This window comes from Notolepis coatsorum (assembly GCF_963971535.1).
Source record: "Notolepis coatsorum genome assembly, chromosome: 2".
Classification (NCBI taxonomy): domain Eukaryota; kingdom Metazoa; phylum Chordata; class Actinopteri; order Aulopiformes; family Paralepididae; genus Notolepis; species Notolepis coatsorum.
The window spans coordinates 5,581,224-5,608,040 of NC_140166.1; the positions used below are offsets into that span (position 1 = coordinate 5,581,224).

General features: G+C 43.1%; 1 protein-coding gene across 1 annotated transcript in view; it reads left to right on the forward strand.

The window, feature by feature from the left end:
• Positions 1 to 26,817, forward strand: part of dapk1 (death-associated protein kinase 1) — a 297,329-nt gene that overhangs the window by 53,848 nt on the left and 216,664 nt on the right. The window lies entirely within an intron of this gene.

The window sequence follows — 26,817 nt, forward strand, 5'->3', positions numbered from 1 at the left end:
GCTAATTGCATCATTCCAAATCGTGATTTCGATTTAAAATCTATTAATCGTTCAGCCCTACTATGTACTATGCTACTATAACTATACTACTACCTACTATGCTACTATGTCTATACTACATTTACATTTAGTCATTTAGCTGACGCTTTTATCCAAAGCGACTTACAAGTTCTGTACGACAGGTCATCAGGAAGGATACAACTCTATCAGCTGAGTAACAATATTCATCAAAGTGTTGCGTGTTACAGTGTAGGTTAGTTTATTAGGACAAGTGCAAGTGTAAGGTTAGTTAGGTTTTTTTTTTATTATTATATATTTTTTTTCAGATAATGGTTGAAGAAGTGCGTCTTTAGTCGACGGCGAAAGATTGGACGGGATTCGGCTGTCCTAACTGGGGTGGGTAGTTCATTCCACCATTGTGGGGCAAGGACTGAGAATAGGCGGCTTCTCTTTGATGACCCTCCCGGAGCTTGGATAGGAGTAGGTCTGAGGCGGCCAGAAGATGCAGAGCGTAGGGGTCTTGAGGGTGTGTAGTTAGAGACCATTGACCGGAGGTAGGCGGGAGCGGTTCCCTTTGCCGCACGGTATGCTAGGTCGAGGGCCTTGAAGCGGATACGTGCAGCAATGGGGAGCCAGTGCAGGTCCCTAAGAAGTGGGGTGACATGGGCCGACTTCGGTAGGTTTGAGATCAGGCGGGCCGCTGCGTTTTGAATGAGTTGAAGAGGCTTGGTGGCAGTGGCCGGGAGGCCAGCTAGCAGTGCGTTGCAGTAGTCGAGGCGGGAGATGACTGTTGATTGGACGAGGAGTTGGATGGATTCTTTTGTCAGGAAGGGGCGGATCCTTCTGACGTTGCTCAGCAGGAGTCGGCAGGTTCTGGTTGTCGCTGCGATGTGAGCAGAGAAGTTCAACTGGTCGTCGAGGACAACACCAAGGTTCTTGGCGGTCGGGGACGCGGTCACAGCTGCATTCTCGACTGTGATGGAGAGGTCGGTCAGGGGGGAGGATTTGACGGGCAGGTGGAGCAATTCTGTTTTGCTTAGGTTCAGTTTGAGGTGGTTGGTCGTCATCCAGGCGGAGATGTCGGACAGACAGGCCGAGATCCGCTCAGAGAAGACAGGCCGAGATCCGCTCAGAGACGTGGATATCTGAGGGAGGGAAGGAGAGGAAGAGTTGAGTATCATCGGCATAACAATGATATGAGAAGCCATGAGACGTGATAATGTTACCCAGTGATTTAGTGTAGAGGGAGAAGAGAAGGGGTCCTAGGACCGAGCCCTGGGGGACACCCGTTCGCAGGGGGCGGGTGGCCGACATACTACTATCTACTATGTCTATACTACTACCTACTATGCTACTATAACATACTACTACCTACTATGCTACTGTCTATACTACTACCTACTATGCTACTATAACTATACTTAGGGATGCCCCGATCGATCGGCCACCGATCGTTATCGGCCGATATTCAGTATAAATATGCGATCGGGGAATTCCGATAATGAGTCATATTCGCCGATCGCGGAAACTGATCAAGTGGATATCTCACTCGCTTGTCTCAGACGCACAGGACCTGCAAACTGCTCCTCCTCCCTAGCCCCGCCCGCACCCGTGTAGAGTTTGTAAACACAGAGGAGGCGGCTCCTCTGCTGAGTCTAGATAGTGCATTCGACCTGAGCTAACGTTAGCTACCTAGCTATCGTTACTGTTTTATTTTCGCCGATCGTCAAAACAGATCTCACTCGCTGAGTTCTGTCTCAGACACCGGGAGCTGCACACAGTGCTGCGCGTCTGCTCCTCCTCCAGCTCCTCCCGCACGCATGTAAACACGGGTCTAGTCTAGTCTAGTGGGACGGGACCTCCATGAGCTAACGTTAGCTACCGCTACAAAATGACCCAGTCAACTATTCACTTTTAGTTTAATACATGATGAGGCATTGTCTAACTGAACGGTATCTAGCCGGCTAGCTACTGATAGCTCCTGATATCAACAAATGCTCCAGCAATAGTCTAGTTATCTAGTACTAGTGTATGTTACCTCTGTTAGCTCACGTTAGCTTAGCTCACTGTTCAAAACGAAATGTCCCATTCAACTAAATAGTTCACTGAGGCGTTGTCTTAACGTTATATTTCCGGCTAGCAGTAGCTACAGACAGCTCCTGATATCAATGTCTTATAACACTCATTCGATGCATATTCGAAGCCTGGCTTGCGTCGCAGTCATTAACGGGGATAGCTGAGGGAGTAGGGTATATCTGCAGAGCCTAGGGTAAATCTGCAGAGCCGAATGTGATTTGATCAAAGCAGAGTATGTACACACAGACAGTGGAGATAGCGAGCATTTTGACTTGTTGCGTGGTGGCGATGTCTCGCAGATAATACAAGTACAAGTCTAATTATATAATATATATATTTTATAAAAAAAAAAAAAAAAAAAATTTTATATAAAATAATTTTTAATTTCTTTTTAACACTTTGGTTGCCTAAGGTTAAATTAATGATATACCATAGATTGCCAGCGCTATTTGTCTATGGAGAAAGTCCCCTTCTTTGCAGGGCTATAACTTTTTAAATTCTATTGCTACATTGCCATTATTAGGGCCCATTCAAAGTCCTATATGTATTGTTCATTGTGTAGCAACGTTAAACTTTTTCATTCACATATTCATAGTAAAGTATGGTCTAATGTATAAGTATGTTTTCATCTCTTTCTGCAGCTTTCTCCAGAACGTGATATATAGCCCCAAATGCATTATATTGATGATGAAATACAGTTTGATGGCAATCAGCGCGATATAAAAAATTCCAACTAGACGTACTTCTAGAAGTTACTACACGTCATCTGATGTTGACCGGATGGGCGAGGGGGCGTTTATAATTCCGTGGGCAGCGTTATACCAATCATCTAATGTGGGTCAAATGTTCATCATAGCAGTTAGTGTCGAACACGGTAATATTACACGCTAAAACTCACCCCAGTCTCCGCGGGCCGTTGGGCGATCAGCGTGGGGTAGACAGTTTTCCATTATGGGATGTTGAAATAGTCGGTCCATTTCCAGGTTGTATAATAATATATACGTCCAAATCATGTTGTTTTTTCGAGTTATTTGCAGCGATCGATGTTCACTGTGTGAAGACGGAGTCTCTCTAATAGGCTTGGGCGGTATCCTTATTTTCAAACCGGCAAACCTTTATGTTATAATACCCCGGTGCACGGTATTTGACGGTATGACTTTCATTTTCATCAGCGGGGGGGGGGGGGGGGGGTGTTACGTGTTACCAAGTAAACAAATCATCGCCAGCTCTCAGAATGATAGTCCCGTCCCGCACCGGTAGAAGCCCGCACCGTTTTAGCGTTAGCATCTAGCCTATAGCCATGGCAGACTATTTGATTCCTTAAGGGCTAGAAATTGCCTGGGTTTTGGTCATATGCTCCCGAAATGCTCCCGTTGTTTGGCTACTTCTATGTGCAGTAAAAACTACTCGAATGCTTTATAACCTAGCCATTGATTTAGTTCAGGGTAATCCAAGATTAGCCGCAGAGCTAACGCTACTAACGTGAGCTAACGCTATTTATTCAAGCTCAGTAGCTCACAGAGAGAGATAAACAGCTGACAGCGGATAGTACAGGACGGTACAAATACAATAAAAAGGCGGGTGGGGGATGTTGTGTAAACCTTGTACTCTTTAGTTCACATATAATAAGAGACTGATTGCTCCACAAGGACCACAACAACACTGCTCTCGTCACAACGCTTTACGGTATTTTCACAGCACTGTCGCAACATTACACCGTTGTGACCCACTCGCTCCACTAGAGCGGTCTCGCCCTCTGCTGGCGAGTGTGTGCACTACACTCAGTGTACCCGTGTAGAGTTTGTAAACACAGAGGACGCGCGGACCTCCTCTGCTGAGTCTAGATAGTGCATTCGACCTGAGCTAACGTTAGCTACCTAGCTATCGTTACTGTTTAAACAAAATTACCCAGTCAACTATTCACTTTTAGTAGGCATTGTCTAACGGTATTTAGCCGGCTAGCTACTGATAGCTCCGGATATCAACAAATGCCCCAGGAAGTCTAGTAGCCCATGTTGATATCTCCGTTAGCTTGCGTTAGCTTGCGTTAGCTGACGTTAGTTCACGGTTCAAAACGAAATGTCCGATTGAACTAAATAGTTGTCTTAACGTCATCTAGCCGGCTAGCAGTAGCTACAGATAGCTCCTGATATCAATGTCTTATAACATTGATTGAATGCGTATTCGAGCTGAGGGCTTGCTGAATGTGAAATGACCAAAGCATAACGTTACCAAGGCAATAGGGTCCCGCTGCAGCGCCGGAGAATCCTTTTTGGAGCTAGGGCTACTAGAGTACACACAGACAGTGGAGCTGTTTGCAGATAGCGAGCATTTTGACTTGTTGCGTGGTGGCGATGTCTCGCAGATAATACAAGTACAAGTCTAATTATATAATATATATATTTTATTAAAAAAAAAAAAAAAAACTTTTTATATAAAATAATTTTTAATTTCTTTTTAATCAAAAACGATCGGTATCGGATCGGTATCGGCCGATATGGCTCACGACGATCGGTGATCGGTATCGGTGGCAAAAAACGTGATCGGGGCATCCCTACCTACTATACTATGTCTATACTACTATCTACTATGTACTATGCTACTATAACTATACTACTACCTACTATGTCTATACTACTATCTACTATGTCTATACTACTATAGGAGTTCCACAAATCACGTTCAACCCAGATTCGGCTCAAACAAGGGACTAAACACGTTTTGCAATTATGCCACAATAATGTGGAACGCCCTACCCACAGCCGTAAAGGAATGTGAATCCCTATCCACCTTCAAAACCGCTCTCAAAGAGCACCTACGGTTGGCTGCAATTAGAAACTGGCCCCGGTAAATGTAAAAAATGTGGTGGATGTAAACACCAGTTGACCATGGGAGGTAGAATGGTCTGCATGTAACAGTTAGGAACTCAAGCTCAGGGGAGCAGGACTGTTGTAGACGTTGTTTATATTTGTTTAACTTTACATGTAATGTTTGTGAACACGGAGTATAACAGATCTACAGTATATTCTGAATGTGTTCAGAAGGGTCCAAATAGCATACGTTCCATCTACAGTTCAAGAATGTATGCGAGTCCTCCAACTTGACAACAAAAACAAACAAGCATTCTAAAATGGATGACATTGTATTTCCTGTCAGCTGTTTTATAAGCTATTTATCTGTGTACCAAATAGAGATTGTGGATTGGTGGAATGGGGGTTGAAGACTATGGTTCTAATGCCACAGCCTCCCATATTTCACAAAGAAGCCAACGGCAATAACATGTTTTTTCTCTTGCTCTGTGCCTGTTTTCCTGGCAAGGCCATCTTTGCATGTCTGATTTGAGCCGAGAGCTGGTGTTGGAATTGGACTCTTGCATCGACTGCAAATCATGCTCTCACACAGAAAACAAGTTGTTTGGTTAAATAATCAACAGAGATCCACCCTAGGTGTGTGTGTCTGTCTGTGTGTGTGTGATGTGTCTTGCTTCAGGGCTTTTCTTTCTTCATCTCACAGCCATCAGCATACATCCATGGTTTTAGCAGCGGTATGTGTCTCTTCTTCTGTGTGCTGTTGTAACAGTTTCAACAGTCATCGTAGAGGATGTTGCTTAATACTGTGTGTGTTGGGGGCGGGGCGCAGGGGGCACTGCGCTTGTCTGCTAAAACCTACAAAACCAGTCCAGCCCTTTTTATTTTCCCTGTGGTGACAGAAACCAGCTGAAATGTCAGTTTCACCAGATACATCCTGGGCCAAATGAGAGAAGTGATGAGAGATGAACCCAGATGACTCTACAATCCCCACCCCCCACAGCCCCCTCAGTCTCGTCAGTTGCCATGACAACGGTTCATCACTCAGACTCCCTCTGTTTGTGCCCCCCCCCAGCTTGATATCAAATTGGCTTATCTGGGGACTCCATGATGGGTAGAGTAAGCATGCTAGAGTCCCATGGGACTCAACATACGTGATGCTGTTGTGTTGAAGTGATGGTCAAATACAGGAATTGTTGAATTCTTGAAGTGAAATTCTTGAATTTCAAAAGTTACCATTTGAAAGGGTGGTCAACCTCTTTATTTCATATATAAAGTCGGTAGGTAAATTGAGTTTAAGTGGGCTTACTCAACCATCCTGTATGTCTTGCACTGGCTTCTTGCACTGGCTTACCTTCATTCGTTTTCACATAATCGAGCAATGCATGGTCAGGCACCTGTGTACATCTGTGACCTGATGACCAGGACTTACTGGTTGTCCCTCGCTCTCCACTCAAAACAGGGTGATGGTGCCTTTGAAGTTATGGCTCTGATATTGTGGAATGCTCTTCGTATAGATATTCAATCGGCAGTCTCTGTTGACACCTTTAAAAGAACAAGCCAACATTTTGGGAAATTAGCTTATCGTCTTCTCCAGAGAGAGACAAGAAGATAGATACCAGTTCCCTCTCTGCGTTCAGTAGAAAGCTATCTGGCTGTATATTAGCCTAGCTTAGCACAATGAATGGAAGCGGACAGTGCTAGTCCAACTAACACCTCTCCCGAAGGCTAACCGACACTTTCCGCTTCCATTCGTTGTGCTAAGCTAGGCTAACATGCAGCCAGATAGCTTTCTACTGAACGCACAGAGATACACACATACATTTAATTTAATTTGATTAATTAAAACATTTTTAGACCTCATCCAGACCTCAGCCAGACTTTAGCAACTTGTCTTCTTGCTTTACATCTTGTATTCTTTCATAGGTTTTCCCAGTTATCACTGCATGCATGGTTACACATCCTCCAGTTAGGATCACTGTACGGGAGGTGGAACAAAGGCTTCTATTATGTTCTACTCTACGCCACTTGGTACTCTATTCTATGAGGCCACTTGGTACTCTATTCTATGAGGCCACTTGGTACTCTATTCTAAGAGGCCACTCGGTACTCTATTCTAAGAGGCCACTCGGTACTCTATTCTATTAGGCTACTTGGTACTCTATTCTATTAGGCTACTTGGTACTCTATTCTATTAGGCTACTTGGTACTCTATTCTATTAGGCTACTTGGTACTCTATTCTAAGAGGCCACTCGGTACTCTATTCTATTAGGCTACTTGGTACTCTATTCTAAAAAAGCTCATAGCATGATGTCACATAAATAGCCCACCCACACCAACGCACCACCGTGCTGCCAAGTGGGTGGTGTTGATCTGTGAATTCAGCCTTAGGGTTAGAGGTAGGTGATGCAGACTTGTTACATAGGTGTGATCACTGATCCCATAGCCGGTAGGAGGAAGCTGGTTGGGGAAAGTGAGTAACTATGCTCTTCATAGAGTCTGTTTTGAGCAACCTGATGGCCTGATAGTCCTTGTGTTAAGCTAGTTCGCTGCTCCCTACTGCTTCTAGTCCTTGTGTTAAGCTAGTTAGCTGCTCCTTACTGCTTCTAGTCCTTGTGTTAAGCTTGGTTAGCTTCTCCCTACTGCTTCTAGTCCTAGTGTTAAGCTTGGTTAGCTTCTCCCTACTGCTTCTAGTCCTAGTGTTAAGCTTGGTTAGCTGCTCTCTACTGTTTCTAGTCCTAGTGTTAAGCTTGGTTAGCTTCTCCCTACTGCTTCTAGTCCTAGTGTTAAGCTTGGTTAGCTTCTCCCTACTGCACATAGTCCTTGTGCTAAGCTTGGTTAGCTTCTCCCTACTGCACATAGTCCTAGTGTTAAGCTTCGTTAGCTTCTCCCTACTGCACATAGTCCTTGTGCTAAGCTTGGTTAGCTTCTCCCTACTGCTTCTAGTCCTAGTGTTAAGCTTGGTTAGCTTCTCCCTACTGCACATAGTCCTTGTGCTAAGCTTGGTTAGCTTCTCCCTACTGCACATAGTCCTTGTGCTAAGCTTGGTTAGCTGCTCTCTACTGTTTCTAGTCCTTGTGTTAAGCTTGGTTAGCTGCTCCCTACTGCTTCTAGTTATTGTGCTAAGCTTGGTTAACTGCTCCCTAGTGCTTATAGTTATTGTGCTAAGTTAGGCAAACATGCACCTGGACAAGAATATTGATATTGGTATCTGGGGAAGATGGCAAATAAGTGTATTTCCCCAAATGTTTTTCAGCATTTGTGTCACTGGGTGGATTGTTGGTAATTTACTGGGTTGATTCTTGGTCATTTACTGGGTTGATTCTGAGGTCATCACACCTCCCATCATAGCCAAAATACATGGCCCAGTGGTTTTCACAAGGGTGAATGAGTATTTTGTAGGGATGCCCTGATCACGTTTTTTTGCCACCGATACCGATCACCGATCGTCTATGAGTCATATCGGCCGATACACTGCCGATACCGATCGTTTTTGGTTTTCTTATAGCGGCAGTATTATACTGTAGGTCTAACACAGGCATTCTCAAAGTCCTGTCTAAATTATCTAATCTAATCTTATAAATTAAGTAAAGTGAATAGTACTGGGTGTTGAGCATAACAGTATCTAAGTTAATTTACTTCTGACCATTATAGTATTTTCCTATGAACTTAAACTTATAAGATGTTCTCAGTGTTCAGTTACAGCTAGCTATGAAGCACGATAGCTAATTAGCCAACAGCTGCAAAAACGAATGATGTTATAAGACATTGATATCAGGAGCTATCTGTAGCTACTGCTAGCCAGCTAGATAACGTTAGACAATGCCTCATGTATTAAACTAAAGTGAATAGTTGACTGGGTAATTTTGTTTAAACAGTAAGGTTAGCTAGTATCACTCGAGGTGCACTCCACTCTTGCCGGATCATTTGTTGACATGGGTCTGTGAGGGGGAGGGGCAAGGCGTGCAGCAGTGAGCAAGAGAGACAGCGAGTGAGAACTCAGCTGAGAATTGGATCATGTTTTTCGTGCGTGTCATCGATCGGTTTTCACGATCGGCGAAAATAAAGCATTATCGGTAGGGATGGGTATCGTTAGGATTTTATTGATACTACTACTCTTATCGATACTGCTTAACGGTTCGGTACTTTATCGATACTCTTATAGGTTCTTTTTGATTATTTTGCAAGAAAAAAAGACAATTATTAAGAACAGAATCGACATTGCTTTATTATTTATAACTTTATAAATAAATATTATAAATATATATAATAAATAAATTATTTCTTCAGCAACAGTAACCCTGTGACACTCGTTCACCCTATCCTCTGTCATCCTTCCTCTAGCTGCTAGGGTGAAGGGACTTTGGGCTTGGCTTGGACCGGTGGTGGTAGAGGGAGGAGGGGTGGGCTGGGACATGGTGGCTGCAGCCTCAGCCTGTCATCTTTCAAATATATTTGTAGCTAAACAATTAGCAAAGCAATTATATTTTATTTATTAGCCTATTCGTAATAAGTCGTTATTAGCCTAGCTAACTCCGTATCTTGGCTTACCTGCAGTGGATGGAGATGGAACACTGCGAGCAAAGCAGTCGAAAACGCCGCATTTCTGCAGACTAATGTTATGTTTTGACAACAGATGTTTTGACAAATTGCTTTTATTGCCACCCATACTTGCAAATGTTTTATGAGTGTGAGCGACTCAAGCCGCGATTGTGCGTAACTCGGTCCCGCTTCTCGTGCAGACAGAGCGACACAGAGAGAGGAGAGATAGTTCGCAACGTTTAAATTCCTCGAAAAAAAACTCCATAATTTCTCGAGTATCGATAGCAGTACCGATAACCAACCAAGGGACCTCAGGGCGCTAAGAGCGAGACGCTCAGCCAATATTCATATAACTAGGTTATAGGATAACCTTTTGTTATATTATCATACTGGCCATCGCGTCTCGCTCTTCGCCATTATGAGATATGGGGGAAAGAGCAGACGCGTGGCCCGACAAGTGTACCCCCTGAGGGCCGTAAGCCCCAACCAAGGAGGAGGGGAGTCCTGTCCACCCGCCTGTCCTAACGAAGGGGGGGAGGCAGTCAACTCCACCAAAGTGCGAAAAAAAGGTGGAACCAGAGACCCCTGAAAATGCACAGCACAGGCGGGACCACGTGTGACACAGCACCCCGTGGCAGGCGTGGCACACACCCTCACACCCCTGCTAGCCCACCAAATGGCGGGACGCAGGAGAGGTCCCAGACCTCAGAACTGCCTGGGAGACAGAATCCGTTTATACCGTTTATACCGTCCACCCCTAACACACACACACACACACACACACACACACACACACACACACACACACACACACACCACCAGACTCTCTCCTCCAAACCGGTGTGTATGTGTGTTCAAATGCTCTGAATCCTGTTGCCGTGGCAACCCTTCTTCCACCGTACAGCACAACAGCCTCAGCGATTACATAACATCTTGTAGTGGTGCTGGGAGCCCTCAGCTCTGCTCTCCCACAAGAGCTCCATCACCGATACACCTCCCAGTCAGACAGTTAGAGAGAAAGTGCCTTTTCATAGCTGTTGTTGTTGTTGTTGTTGTTGTTGTTGTTGTTATTGCTGCTGCAGTAAAGGGTAAAGGCAGTGGCAGTGTACCCCCCCCCCCCCCCCAGGCTGTCTTCAACTAAAATAAGTTCTTAGTAAGTTAAAAGTCAAACTTTGTCAGTTTGAATTGACACATTTGGAAACTTAACCAGAGAGGGGATTATAATCTTTTTCAGGAAATAGCTCTTTCAATGGCAGAATCAGAGATGCGTTATTGTTTTTAAATGTAGAATCTGTAATGCCGCCAAACGGGGACCTATAGGCAAAAGTGCCGTACTTGTTGCAATTTGTAGGAGTTAGGGGTGGGCAGTATGGCCTAAAATCATGGTATACTTTAGACAGTAACTGTAAATATCACAGTATATTTTTCTTATAATCACCGTCGGGGGTCATTGGTCCGCTCAGGACAGGGGCAAACAGGACGTGGTCACTTGTCCGAAAGACTTGTCAAATTACACTCATCGGATGTGTCGTCTTGTAACTTGAGAATGGAATCACAATAGGTTGAGCGTGGTGATGATTGAAAATGGGCAAATTCAACTTTCCAACAATGTACGTATAATTTGGGATTGTGCTGTCATTCTTTTTGTTAGGGCTTTTTGTTTAGTTTTGTTTGATTTAATACATATTTTCAAATTACTTTTCAAATAGGGATGTACAGAACTGTTATTTTGATGGCTACCCGCTGTCATTAACTCAATGGCCGCCAACAACGATTATATACGTGTTTGGCCGACAACCGTTGAACGCCAACCACGTGTATATATATGTTATTTGATCGTTATTTCTTTTATTCGATATTTCTATTCATTACAGGCACACAGACTCGGGGTTAACATGGGGAATCATCCTGAGAATGCCAAAGTGCAATACCGGCCGCATCCAGCTAGATGGTGGTATCGAGCACCCTTTGTAACCTTGTATCTTGGCCTGTGGGATGGCCAAATGTCTCAGGTTTAATTTTTCCTTGTCGGGCGAGGCGAACGGTTCTCCCGGTTGCGTGAACACTTTCGGCAACCAACATGCCTTTCCGCGTTTCTCTGATTGGCAGAGCGTGCGCGACGCGCTCCTCAGAGGCAGGAATACTAAGCTCCCCTTTAAGCTCCAGGAGAGAGGAGAGAGGCTGAAAACCCGCAGTTCTTGCCTGACTGATGGGAGCCGAATCCCGGATCCGATTTTTCTGATGAATACCCCCAAAAAACATGGAGGTCGCAAACGCAATTTATACAAATGGAAGTATTGATTGCGCCGTAACGAATCATTAAAAAAATATACCGTTAACTGGAATATGCATCATTGTTTACAATGAACGGTGGGGCTAATCTAAAGGACTGAACACGGACGCGTTAAACGGCAATCAATTAATTTAATATAACAGTCCGGTTCTGTGTTTGTTTGTGTCTGTAGATTGTTGGTGAACAACTAACTTTAGGTTAGTTTAACGCGTCTGTGTCCAGTCCTTTAGATTAGCCCCACCGTTCATTGTAAATAGGGATGCACCGATATGAAAATTGGCCGCCGATACCGATACCGATTGTTCAACTAACACTATCGGCCGATACCGATATTTGTATATTTGTATATAAGTATTTGTAAATTTTTTTTTTTTTTTATTATTAATATATATATATTTTTTAATGAAACTACTGTATATTTGTATGTGTATGTTTGTATTTGTAGGCCTCTTTACTTACTTAAAAAAAGGAAACATCAAGAAATATGTTTATGGTATCACTATCTCTCTCCCAGTATCGTCTTGCGGCCTGCAGAGGGATACTATTTTCTCAACCAGAGCTATCAACCAATGCAATGGAACCATTCTTGCGGCCTGCAGCGGGATACTATTCTCTCAACCAGAGCTTTCAACCAATGCAATGGAACCATTTTGATTGACAGTCGATTCGGCCAATTACGCCACACCGCTAGCACCCACCTCCTGCTGTCCTTACCACCAATCGGCAAGCGTTTATAAATTTTTCTACTTCCGGGCATGCCGCCATTGTTCTGTTTGCGAGAGCACTGCAGAAGAACACACTTAACGTAGCTACGTTAGCTGCCCGGCCCGGCGCCCGCCGACCGGCGCTCCACGCATGACCAAATGAGACATAATGATTTTACTGCAACAAATGTTATAATAAAACAAAGCCTTTCTATACATTTGTCTGGTTGAAAACTTTATTAACAGATTGCAGAATGTGTAGTTGGGTACGGAATGAGCAACGGAATGGAACCGAGCTATGAACGGACTAACGGAGTAATGCCTTGTTTACAGCTATCTTCGGGTAAATAATATGCTTGTTATTGAACGTGTAACACTTCATTTTAACAGCAGATACTTTCTTAAATGCCATCTTCCCGAGAGAGGGTGTTGACGGGGAGTTGTGTTATTAATAGCATTGAACAGCTAACCGAAAGCTAGCGTTAACTATTGTTAAAGGTTTAGCCATAACGTTACCTTGGCTAAAGTTGGGGCTATTCTTAATGCAGCAATAATGGCTGCAGACCTGCAAGCAAAGTACAGCAAGTTGACAAAGGAGTATTCCAACGCAAATCACATTTTCACCAGTAACGTTGGTCTTGCATCTCCCGGTAGCTAATGAACGGACTCGGAGTAATGCCTTGCTGCTATGGGTAATAATAATATGCTGATGTTATTGTCCGTGTAACACTAACTATATAACGCTAATGCCACAAAACGAATGCCTTGATAATCATAAGTACTAGTTACTTTGATGCAGTAGCTTGTGTGTGTGTGTGGGGGACGGCGGGCGTTGTGCAGGTAGGTCACGAGTGAACTTTTTTTTTTTTGCCTTTTGACGCTACACAAATTGATGGGTATTTATCGGCGACTGCTATCGGCACATTTGAGCTTATCGGCCGATAGGCCGATAGCAGTCAACAAGGCACTTATCGGCCGATACCGATGCATGTAGTCACTGTGTGTTGTTGTAGCCACCGGGTAAATCGCGATTTTTTTTATTGGTTTATCATGACAAACCAATTACAAAATCCAACATATGTGTAAAGGCACAACATATTCCAGTTAACGGTATATTTTTTTAATGATTCGTTACGGCCCAATCAATACTTCCATTTGTATAAATTGCGTTCGGTATCAGAAATCGGATCCGGGATTCGGCTCCCATCAGTCGGGCAAGAACTGCGGGTTTTCAGCCTCTCTCCTCTCTCCTGGAGCTTAAGGGGGAGCTTAGTATTCCTGCCTCTGAGGAGCTTGTCGCGGCTCATGCGCATGCGCGCGCTCGGCCAATCAGAGAAACGCGGAAGGGCATGTTGGTTGCCGAAAGTGTTCACGCCTCCCGGTTCCATTGAAGCGTGTTAAATATCCCGATCCATATGTTGTGGTGGATTATGCCGTGGACCAAATGGACATTGGATGTACCAGATGGCGATCAAACAATTGGAATATTATTTTTCCCGATCACAGGTAAGCACGATCTGTGTACATTTTTGCTTGATCCTGCAATTCTTTTATACCGATCGGCTGATGAGCGGTTTTAGTGTTTAATATGAATGCCGTTACTGCCAATCAAATAATCAGAAACGACCCCCCCCCCCCCCTTTCATGCATTCATGATGGAACATAATACTTATGATATAGATTTGATTTTGTAATAATAGCGTGTACAGGCAAGCAACGGCAACGTCTATAGTGGAATTGACGTATACGGCTATAACTCAGCATTTCGGGAATTACCCTAGACCGCTCTAAAACCATACTTATATTCACCACGGTATAACACGGGAACGTATGGATGGATTTTTTTTTTCACATATTGAACGATAGATAGGTGATGCCAAATGGGCCATAGTATTGTATCCATAGCTATAATATAGAATATAGTTATAGCTCTACAAACAAGGTGATGCATTCCTATCTTTTAAAGCCTGGCAGTGCTAGAGCGGGGCTCCGTCTAATTCCCGGCGGTCAATGAGTTAACCGGGTGAAAAGCGGTTAGCCGTGCTTATTTTTTATCTTTTACTTCCAAGTGGTCTGCCGTGCGCACAATCTGCCCGTTTCACTTCCTAATTATCTCTCTCTCTCAACATGACAATACAAATCTATACACAACAATGGGACTTACAATTGACCATATTCATTTCATCACACAGCACAAACACCCACTAGCTATGGGGCGTACAGTGATATGCTCATCATCAATCATCCTTATTGATCAGCAACACTACTCAGAGAATGGCAAGCATGCATACCTTTTTGTTGTTTTGTCCAAAACAGCCATGGAGCCATCGGTCTCTTTCTGCTTCATAACGTTATTATTATTATTATTATTATTATTATTATTATTATTATTATTATTATTATTATTATTATTATTATTATTATTATTATTATTATTATTATTCCCAGGGTCTTTCATGGGCAGTATTGTACGTCCTTTGATAATGTTGCATAATTCAAGCAGTTTGCAGTAGGCTACGCCACGTGCACTCGGAAGAACCTATCTCTCAAACTAATTTGGAACGGGAGCTCCCGTATCACGCTCGCTGGGCGGCACGTGGTGTAGTGGTTAACACTGTCGCCTCACAGGTAGAAGGTCCTGGGTTCGATTCCCGTCTGGGGACCAGGTTGCCGCGTTACCCAGGTACCCAGGTGGGGTATCTCCCGGGCCTTTCTGTGTGGACTTTGCATGTTCTCCCCGCACTCACAAGGGTTTCCCCTCCCAACAAAAAACATGCAGAACAGATCGCTAACGCTGTCGCATCCCTGACGAAGTCAGACAGGAGCACTTGGATTGGTCCCCGGGCGCGGCCCACGCCGCAGTCCATGTCTGCGTAACGGAGGTCCGTGAGTATATCCACAGTCACGATGGACTTCAAGTGTTGTGAAAAAAAAAACTTTAAATATCAAAAAAGTGTTGTGAAGTGACTGTGGCACGTAGCGGTACTGCAAGTAAACGAATCCACCCTTAACTCTTTCAGAGCCGGCCGTGTTTTCCTTTTTACCCCCTTGAATGCCCAGCAACCACTTCAATGTTAACGTTAATATCGCCTAATCTATGTTTAAAATTATGGCTATGTGTCTAATCTGCCCGTCGCATTATCAATGACCCATTTCCAGTCAACATTGTCGAAGCGGATTGTTTTTTTATCGGTTCATTTCCGTTTGATAGCATTTTGAAAAGCCCTCGTTTTCAAGAAGAAAAAAAAAGATTCCCTGATAAACGCTGATGTACTGTAATATTCTAGAACGTTGTCATTGTTCGGCCTATTTATGAATCGTTTTCAAATAAACGCTAGATTATCGATAGTATATGTGTACGTATGCACGCTGGTGCCGCAAGCTGTAAATCGATTATCTTATTTCCTGATCACTTGCACAGTCAAAACAGCCATATCACATATAGGGGGAAAGCTTATATCTCCGTGAAAAAAGGTCTGATTATCCTAATACTGGTAAAATAGATTCCTTACCTGAGATCAGATGGTATCCAAATGGATTATTCCAATTCCTGATCGACCATTCCAAAAATCGCTCCTTTTATTGATCCCACGAGTATACTGTAAAACAGCGTATACACGCTGTGCTGAGGGTCCAACATGAAGCTGATCGGCCCCGGTTACATGTGTGAGAAGTAAAATGTGGAGTCCGGGTTTTTTTCCCCCATGTATTTTCATTGAGTCCAATCCAAAAGGGTGAATTACCATCTGGGAGACGATAGGGGGCGCTTTTTTCACATCTGAGCGCCTGGGGTGGCTGATTTACCAACGGTAGACTCGCTTGATGAAATATGAATTATAAAAAAAACGCAGTCAGACTCCTTACCTTAGATCAGATTTTCTCCAAAAAGATTATTCCAATTCCTGATCGCCATTCCAAATATCGTTCACGCTTATTGATTGATTATTGGCTGCTGTAAATATATATTCCAGGCTGATTTACGTCCCGCGATCAGATCCCTCTTGAGCAGACTGCTCACCAGCACAAGGAGCCAGTTGGCTCCACCTCTACAGATCTACAGATCCCAGGTCAGTCTAAGCGACTGACCTGCAGTTACACAGGGATAGACGATAGGGGGCGCTTTTTTCCAATCTGAGCTCATGTAGGGGCTGGTGTACCAACGGGAGAATCGGTTGATGAAATATGAATTCAGATCGCTAATAAAAAAATAAAACGATATTTGTCGTCGTGGGCACTCAATGGGGGGGCTCATAAAACGAGATATGTCGTCTGTGGCACTGAAAGGGTTAACACATTGACTGCCACACCGTTTTCCCATCTCTGTACTTAGTGTGCCAGCGCTGTAAAGTATAGGGATTTTCACTGTGCGTTGCGGTGTTTGCAGGGCTATATCTATATTCTTTATTATAGCTATTGAAAGATATCTGTGTTTTCAATGTATGTAATGTATATTGGGGGAGATGACAGCAGCTGGAGGGGCCGGGTCAGAGGGGTCGAAATGTGCATGGTTTAGCAGAGGGTGGTGGAAGCAGTCAGTGTGAGCAGCACACTGAGCAGCGAGCAGGGTGTTTACATTCCATCAAGAACATCAACAAGCTGATAAGAACAGCAACAGGCACATGAGCGAGGGAGAGAGGTTTGACATCATTAATGAAACAGACGTTTAAAATGTTTGTTTAAAGGTTAAAGCTGTTGTCATGGCAGCGGCACATAGTAACCAGGAGAGGGGCGAGGCCGTCGTTGCTATGACGAAGATCCTATAAATCTGACAGTGTTTCCGGGTGTAAGGCAGACTAGGGCAGACCAAAGAAACGAATCCCACGGGAGAGAAGACACCATCAGAGACTTTGAGACGGCTCCTTCCTCTCATCACAGAGAGGGGGGGGGGGGGAATGCCACATCATCATTAGCTTCGGCTAACACGAGGAGGGTTTTGGCTAACGACAAAGCCTGCGCAACTATTGGACTGAATAGCAGAAGAGGCGATAGCAATGACAATACAATCTGATAACATCTGATTATGAGGTTCTGTTTATTTAATAAACAACACTCTTCCAAGAAAGGTATCATGCTGTCAAGGTGTCGAATTCTTACGAAGGTGGTGAATTATTATGGTTGCGGATTGCATTAACGGGGAAAGATAAGGATTGTACAGCCAGTATGAGAAGACGTCGGAGAGAAACAAACACAACGCAGAGGTCAGTGGATGGAGAGGATAACACAAGCCAAACAGACGAAGACGTGATACTGGCCGATTGATCAGAATCTAACACTATGGAGACAATACTATGGCTCATTTGACATTAACAATCCATCGTTCAACATGTGAAAAAGAATACATTCTTTCATTTATACGTTCGCATGTTATACCGTGGTGAATATTGTATAGTTTCAGAGTGATCCTGGCTAATTCCTGTAAACGGCGCTATGGAGCAATAGGTGAATTTTGCTAAAAGCGTTGGCGTTGCTCGCCTGTACATGCTACTATTTCCAATTCAAAGATATATAATATGTATTATGTTTCATCATGAATGCATGAAAGTGGGGGGGGGGGGTCGTTTTTTGATGCTTTGATCGCCAGTAACGGTTTTGAACATCACACACGCTGATCACCTGGATTGATATGAAATCATTGTAGGATCAAGGTGGAATTGACGTCAGATAGTCCTTAACTTTGATTGGGGTTATTCCAAAAATAATATTCCAATTGTCTGATCGTGATTTCCAGTATTGATGTCCATCTGGTCCCGGACATAATTTGGCACAACTTATGGATTGAGTGTGCTAGATGCGTTTCGAAGTGGTCGGATGAAGCGATTTACTTGGCTTCGTCTAAATCAGGGGTCTCAAACTCAATTTACTTGGGGGCCGCTGGAGGGTGGAGTCTGGGTGAGGCTGGGCCGCATCAAATATTCCACAAAAAAAGGGCTTCAAGTATTCAAAAAAAAAGTACAACTGATCCAATCTTCTCACAAACTCACTAAAACCTCACAAACACCAGCAACTGAGCATTCTCAGTGGTGTCAGTGGACTCATCCACAGCTATGGAAATGCACTGTGCATTTTTTTTTATTCTATCACAAAGCTGTTTAATCAAATCATCAGCCAGTATTTCAGTTATTCTGGTTGCTGTGCTATCTGAGGAGAATTTGCTTTTGTTTGCCTTCAAACATGGTCTCCATCACTTCAGTCATACATTGTTTTATTATTTATGCATCAGAGAATGGCTACTTGTTTTTAGCCAACACCCATGCCACTGAGTGAGGACTTCTTGGTTGCTTTTTCTTGTTGTGACATAGCTTTAACAATAATTATGCTTGCAGCTTGATATGGTGATTGCATTCCATTTATTTTTGTGGTTCTTAGCACTGAATTTGAGGAAATGCTGCATCAAAATAACTGTTTTGTTTCGTAGTGGCGTTTCAAATATGCCACTCTTCACAAGAGCTACAGTTTCTTGGCATATTAGTCACATTGGTTTGGTGCTGGGAGGATGCACGCATATTTTTCAGTCCATTCATCTTTGAATTGCAGCGATTTTCACTGTCTACTTTTCTTTTACTGACCATCTTTGAACATGCCACATTTTTCTACTAGCTGCCTGCTGGCGAAACTAGGCTACTAGCTACATTTATCTCACAGAGATAAAACTGGGAACTAGGCTACTCGCTACAGTACCTGCAGATTAGACTACCTGTAGATGCGCGGTCAACTCTCTCTGACTGGGACCCGTTGAAAGAGACAACACGCATTCCGTGAAGACCCGCCCTACTCCCCTAGTCTGTCTCTGAACGCTGACGGGACGCTGAATGTGATTGGACCAGAGTAGACAGACACAGACGGTAGTGCAGCCGGACAGGCAGAGCACTGCTTGCAGATGAGATAGCAGAGAATTTCGAGGATGCCTGCCATACGCACTGGATATATTTTCCTTCCACTTGGTATCACTCCGGAATCACGTTTCAACCAAATCACTAACATAAGGTTGCTGTTATGAGCCTGCACTATGGTAGCCTACAAGTGATCAAATAAATAAAACATCCAACTTGCACAACGACGCGGCAAAAAGTTGCGCGCGGGCCGCACTAACACTAAACTTTGATGTCAAGTAGGGGCCCGCAAAATATCATCCAGCGGGCCGCAATTGGCCCACGGGCTGCGAGTTTGAGACCCCTGGTCTAAATTCTCCGCCCGAACCATATAATGTAACACACTGTGAGAAATAAGGTTTCAACGTTTTTTTTTATCGGTGACGGTGCATGTGTGTGTGTTAATCTGCATGACAAATAAAGACCTTCTATTTCTTTTTTTTCTTCTTTTTCATTTTCTTCTTCTTTAGAAAGCATGTCAAAGTTTACGTTGCCCTACTCGCATGTGTTTTTGTTTTTTGATAATGGGTCAACTTCTTGACTAGTTTATTATCTTTAAATGGCAGCACACAGTGTTACATTTGTAAATGTGAAAAAGTATTTTGTACATTTAAAGAGCCTAAAATTTGCCTTCTACCGGTATACCCGGTAGAGTGAAATGTCTACCTTGGCACGGATTTCTACCGTTATACTGGTTCAACTGTTATACCCACCCTTAGTTAGAGTTTAGTAACTTATTATACTGTGGATTTATTAAGTGCAAGTATTTTTCTGGTAGCTGTTTGACAGCATTACATATTCTGCCTTTAAACACATTGAATGTACAGACATTTATATTTAATCGATACAAAGTGCCACAGTATGATATACTGTACACACATGGTACAATGACAACATAACTTCACATACAGTACCCAGTACAACAGACACACATGGTACAATAACAACATGACCTCACATACAGAACACAAGTCAAGTCAAGAGTTTTATTTGTCACGGCATACAAGTATACAATGAAATGCGGGTGGTCTTGCCCGCAACGATGTGCAATACAGTGGTACAACATGTAATAGAATCCAATAAAAAACAACATTGTGCAATAAACAGGTAACGGGTAACAGGTAACATGGTGGGACATCTCGGTATCTGTACATAGTTATTTACAGGGCATATAGGACATGCTAGGTAGCTTAGGTAGTGCAATACACTGTTACTGTTGTTATACTAATATTAAAGTGACCTTTCCTTTTTGGCCATAAGTGTGGGCGTGTGCGGCATGAGTGTGTGTCTGCTCATGTTAAAGTGTTAAAGTGGCTGCTGGTGTGTGAGCATGCACAGCGTGCGTGTCGTGTGTGTGCTCATGTGTGCTTGTGTGTGGATAGATCAGTGTTCTGTGGCACTCAGTGTTCATTGTTCAAGGCTCTGATGGCCTGGGGGAAGAAGCTGAGCCTAAGCCTCTCTGTCCTAGTAGCTGGGGTTCGCAGGCGTCTGCCTGACCTCAGCAGCTGGAACAGGCTGTTATTGGGGTGGTGGGGGTCTTTCATTATTCTGCAGGCTCTGGATTTGCACCTCTTGTTGTATAGAACCTGCAGGGGAGGTAGTGCAATACCCGTGGTCGGGGCAGGTAGCATTATGTCGGGAAAATCCTTATGAAATAAACAAAAGTGAATTAAAGAATTTAAAAACAAAGTTTAGCATATTAAATCGTTTTATAAGCTTTCTGAGTAGATAATTCATCTGTATCGCAACAGAGTCACGGATCTGGTCGGGGCAGGTAGCATTATGTCGGGAAAATCTTTATGAAATAAACAAAAGTGAATTAAGGAATTTAAAACGAAGTTTAGCATATTAAATCGTTTTATAAGCTTATAGCTTTTTTCGTGCTGATTTGAGAAGGGTCCAGCTGCAGAGCCGGAGAGCAACTCTCAGGGCCAAGATAGCACTTGTACTATTTTGAGAGAGACAGCAGAGAGACAGACAGCAGAGAGACAGACAGACAGACAGACACTGTTCCACAGTGTGTGTGTGTGTGTGTGTGTGTGTGTGTGCGTGCGTGCGTGTGTTTGACTACTAGTCTAATAGTAGAGACTCTGCCCCCCCCCCCCCCCCCCTCTGGACCACCTCCTAGTAGAGACTTCTCTAGGAAGAAGACGAAGATGAGGATTAAGGCGAGACACTGCAGGTGAATAGGCAAATATACTTTTTTTTGTTGATTTTGAGATTTTGTTATATTTTGCTTCCTAAACATGTCTTCTATGAAACTAGTGACAATAAAACGTCAATAACACACATTTAGTTGTTCATTTTACTTCATTTTGCCTTATTGCATCCATAAATGTCCACATATTTAATGGGGAAGTGCCTCATTTGCATATATAAACATACATTTCAGAAAACTTGTCTCTACTAGGAGGTGGTCCAGAGGGGGGGGGGGGGGGGGGGTCTCTACTGGGAGGTGGTCCAGAGGGGGGGGGTCTCTACTAGGAGACTAGTGGTCACACACACACACTGTCTGTCTGTCTCTCTGCTGTCTGTCTCTCCGGCTCTGCAGCTGGACCTTCTCAAATAAGCACGGAAAAGCTCTAAGCTCATAGCTCCAATTTGGGTCCCAAATTGCGGTACAAATGAAGGAGGTGTCTCGGGTAGTGGACTCTAGTTAATATTATGTTCTCTCTGCAATTAGACTGCCTCTCATTCATTCATTCATTCATCCCTATCTGATGCTATCTCTGAAAACAGTTCCTGCGAGCGCAGTCAGTGCACCCGATAACGCTATATATATAAACCTGCATTCATTCGGAGAGAAAGACCTATTCCACATGCTATTTAGGGTTTGACAATAATTACACTAATATCGCTATTTCACAATGAACTATAATGAATTACGGGGGTCATACAGAACACGTCAGTCAAGATTATTTCCGTGTTGAAACTAATGCATGCAACTGATCTATGCCGTCCGTCTGCAGTCCCCATATTCTACCACTGGGCGTCAGCTACGCATGCTCCGAGCTGTGCGTAAATATAAGCACGAAGTCAAGTTCAAGTTGAAATTGATGAATCCCACACTTTGCTTAGAAATGGTCGTACGCACAGGTTAAGCACATATCTGTGCGTAAGTCACGTTGATGAATGAGGGCCCTGGTATTCACCACATGTGGGGTAGCAACCATTTTGTGCAAAAAATCACAACCCTGTTACACTCAACCCCGTTACGTTTGAATGTAACGTTTGAATGTAACGGGGTTGTGATTTTAACACTGATTTTGAAGTTATACAATAATAGTTAAATTAATTATTGAGCTTTTTCAACATGCTTATGCCACATACATATTAATTGTAATATGCATGTTGCTGTGTGTGTGTGCTCACACGTTACCCTAGACTCAACCCTGTTACAGCTACATGTTTATTAATTATTTCTTTAAGTTTATGAAAAACAAATTCAACTTTTGAATAATTTTGTCTGAAACGTTTAGAGCAAACATAAGAATATTCAAAATCTGAGGTCAAATCACATTTCTGATGAAAAAGCTTGCGGCCGCTGTCAAAAAAAAGGCAAATTTCAGGGTTCAGAATAGCAAAAGTGTAGGATTTTACGTAATTTTTAGACGAGCAATTATAGAAATGGTGTGAAGGACATCTAATTATTATAGAAATGTTGACTTTAGCACAAATACATGTTTTAATCTTATTCAGAGAGCTTCCAGAGTGTCCATAACGGGATTGAAGAATAATGGTGTCCATATCATACAATAATGACAAAAAATTATAGAGATTTCATGCCTGAGATGGGAAAATATATTTTTCTGGAAGTTAAATATGTCATTCATCTTGAGGGGTGTTCAGAAAAGTAATACCTCTTGGTAAAAAAAAATATCCCAAAGTCCAAATCGGACTGGATTGGTGGAATGACTCAAATGTGTATTGATAACAGTGCTGTAATTCAATGTCCTAATAAATATGCATGATCAAGTTCAACATGTGCTTTCATTTTGATATTCCTTAATTCCACATTGAAATTACGCAATACATTAACATATTGACTGCCACGCAATAGCCTCATCCTTAGCAGCTGACGCCATCACTGTAAACGGTGGGAGTCGCTCACCTTGTTTGCAGGGCTATAACTATTTAAATATTATAGCTATATATATGCAATACTATGGCCCATTTGACATCGGGTATCTATCGTTCAAGATGTGGAAAAGGAATATTTTTTCCATCCATACATTGTCGTTTTATACCGTGGTGAATATAAGTATAGTTTTAGAGTGGTCTAGGATAATTCCTGGAACGCCAGTAGTAGGCCGCAACGCATATTATACTTAATCCATTGGCATTTCGTCCCTATACACGCTACAATAAAAATGCATATGATTGGTATATTATGTTCCATCATGCATGCAGGAAAGGGGGGGGGGGGGGGGGTCGTTTATGATTAATTGATTGTCAATAACGGCATTCGTTAGTACAACAGCATATGTTGTACTATTGGCAATGGACAATCAAGCTGAAATTAACGTTAGATTGCTCTTACCTGTGGCCGATGATACTGCAAAAAGAATATTCCAATTATTTGATTGTCATCTGCTAGATCGTATGTCCATTTGACCCACGCCATAACCCCCAAAAGCATAATGATTCTTGCGTCCCGAAGGCGATTCAATGCAATCGAGTGTGTATTTTGATCCACATTACAAGATAACTCCGCCCGGAAGACATTCAATGACGCACAGAGTCAAACTTCCTTCAGAAAGTAAGTGCAACATCGGCCGCATACCACCAGGCGGCGGTATTGGACTGTTGCGATCTCAGACAGAGTGCCACACATTTCCACAGCACAGCAGGATGAATTATGAATGGAAATAGCGAATAAAATAAATAACGATCATAATAACAAGTACACTCGTTGTTGGCGTCCAACGATTGGCAGGCTATAACGAGTTGACTCGTTGTTGGCGGCCATTGTGTTAAGTGTGGGGTCGCCAAAAAAAATCCTAAATAAAATGGGGTCTGGTATAAAAAAGTTTGAGTGTTAGATGATAGGCAGGTGTGTGGGTTGGTTTGGCGGGGCGCTCTTCCTGCTATTTGCCTGAGATTTGTTCTTATTCATTCATTAAACTAATTGCTCTTAGGCTAATGTTTACTAAATAAGTATAAACGAACCACTGCTGTGCAAATTTCAATGAAACAAGACAGTTTCGTTCGACAGTATAGTTCCTTTACTGATCCTTTGAAAATGGCAACATTAGCTCTTAACTCTTTCTCTGCCAGCTATTATCTTTATCCTGTAGTAAATGCGGCACGCTTTATATAGGCATTTTCACTGTGCGTCGTGGTGTTTTGCAGGGCTATATCTATATTCTATATTATAGCTATGGAGACAATACTATGGCTCATTTGACAGTAACAACAGACAGTTCAACATGTGAAAAATAATAAATCTTTTCATGTATACGTTCGTGTGTTATCCCGTCGTGAATATTGTGTAGTTTCAGAGTGATCCTGGCTAATTCCTGAAAACGGCGCTATGGAGCAATATGAATTTTGCTAAATGCGTTCGTGTTGCTCGCCTGGACATGCTACTGTTTCCAAATCAAAGGTATATAATGGGTATTATGTTTCATCATGAATGCATCAAAGGGGGGGGGGGGGGGTAGTTGTTTGATGCTCTGATCGTCATCAATGGCATTCGTTTTGAATACTACATACGTTGATCGACTGGATTGGATATGAAATCATTGTAGGATCAAGGTGGAATTGATGTCAGATAGTCCTTACCTTTGATCGGGGGTATTCCAAAAAGAATATTCCAATTGTCTGATCGCGATTTCCAGTATTGGTGTCCATCGGGTCCTCGACATGCATCGAGGGGCCATGGACGCGTTCCAATGTGATCGGGTGAACAGCTAGACTTGCCTGGTAATGAATTCTCCGCCCGGATGGGTTTAGATGTGACACACAGTTTGGAACAGGGTTTCAAAGGGTGGGTGATACTGCCACCTAGCAGGATCTGGCCGGTACTGCACTCTCTGCTTGCCCGAGAAGGGAAACCCCGGGAGCAGAGTTTTTTTCGGATGCACAGTCCCACCCAATCCAATCCAATGATGTGCAATACCATCCGGGAGACGATAAGCGGCGGTATTTGCCCTTTTCGAGCTCAGACCCATTCCCAATGATAACGTCAGGCTGGATGGATGAAAATGAATTGATATTGCTAATAAAAGAAATAACGATTAAAACCCGAGTTTTCTCTGGTTTTCTCGGGTCTTGGCACTCAACGCATTGGCGAGTTAACCCGACTAATCTTGTGGTTGGCACTTCTGGCCGCCTCAGACCTACTCCTATCCAAGCCCCGGGAGGGTCATCAAAGAGATGCCGCCTATTCTCAGTCCTTGTCCCACAATGGTGGAATGAACTACCCACCCCAGTTAGGACAGCAGCCGAAACCCGTCCAATCTTCCGCCGTCAACTTAAGACGCACTTCTTCAACCATTATCTGAAATAAAAAATAAAAAAAATAACTGTAAGCCTAACTAACCTTACTGTCATGCACTTGTCCTAATAAACTAACCTACACTGTAACACGCAACACTTTGATGAACATTGTTACTCAGCTGATAGAGTTGTACCCTTCCTTCCTGATGACTTGTCGTACAGAACTTGTAAGTCGCTTTGGATAAAAGCGTCAGCTAAATGACTAAATGTAAATGTTCCTGTTTCTGATATAGCATTATCCTTGTTAGCTTAAAAGATGCAGTATGAGGTTTTGGGCACTGGGCAAGTTTAATGTTTAAATGTTTAAATTATGTTTGTAACTTTGTGTTGCAGGGTATATCTGCCAAACAGGTCTGTATTACAACATGGGTGTTGCTGATCAAGGACATCTCAATTAGCCTGAGTCACAGGGGTCACTCATGTCCAGAAGTGGACAGATGGTGTGTCTCAACGAGAAAGGGAAATGAGTTGCGCTTCCTCATCAGTACTAAAAGTCAAACAAGTTTAAGGTCAAATTTGTCTTTCACTTCCTATCAAATTGAAAAGAACTCCAGGGAACTGCAGCCTTGTTTGTCTTTCCTCTTATCAGTCTGGGAGCTGCAGAGCTCTGTTTTTAGGGCTCATTCGTACTCTTTCCTCTCAGTCTGGGAGCTGCAGAGCTCTGTTTTAGGGCTAATTCATACTCTTTCCTTATCAGTCTGGGAGCTGCAGAGCTCTGTTTTAGGGCTAATTCATACTCTTTCCTTATCAGTCTGGGAGCTGCAGAGCTCTGTTTTAGGGCTAATTCATACTCTTTCCTTATCAGTCTGGGAGCTGCAGAGCTCTGTTTTAGGGCTAATTCGTACTCTTTCCTTATCAGTCTGGGAGCTGCAGAGCTCTGTTTTAGGGCTCATTCGTACTCTTTCCTTATCAGTCTGGGAGCTGCAGAGCTCTGTTTTAGGGCTCATTCGTACTCTTTCCTGAAATGGTCTGGTGAGACACAACACTAAGCCTCTAGCCTGAAATGGCCTGGTGAGACACAACA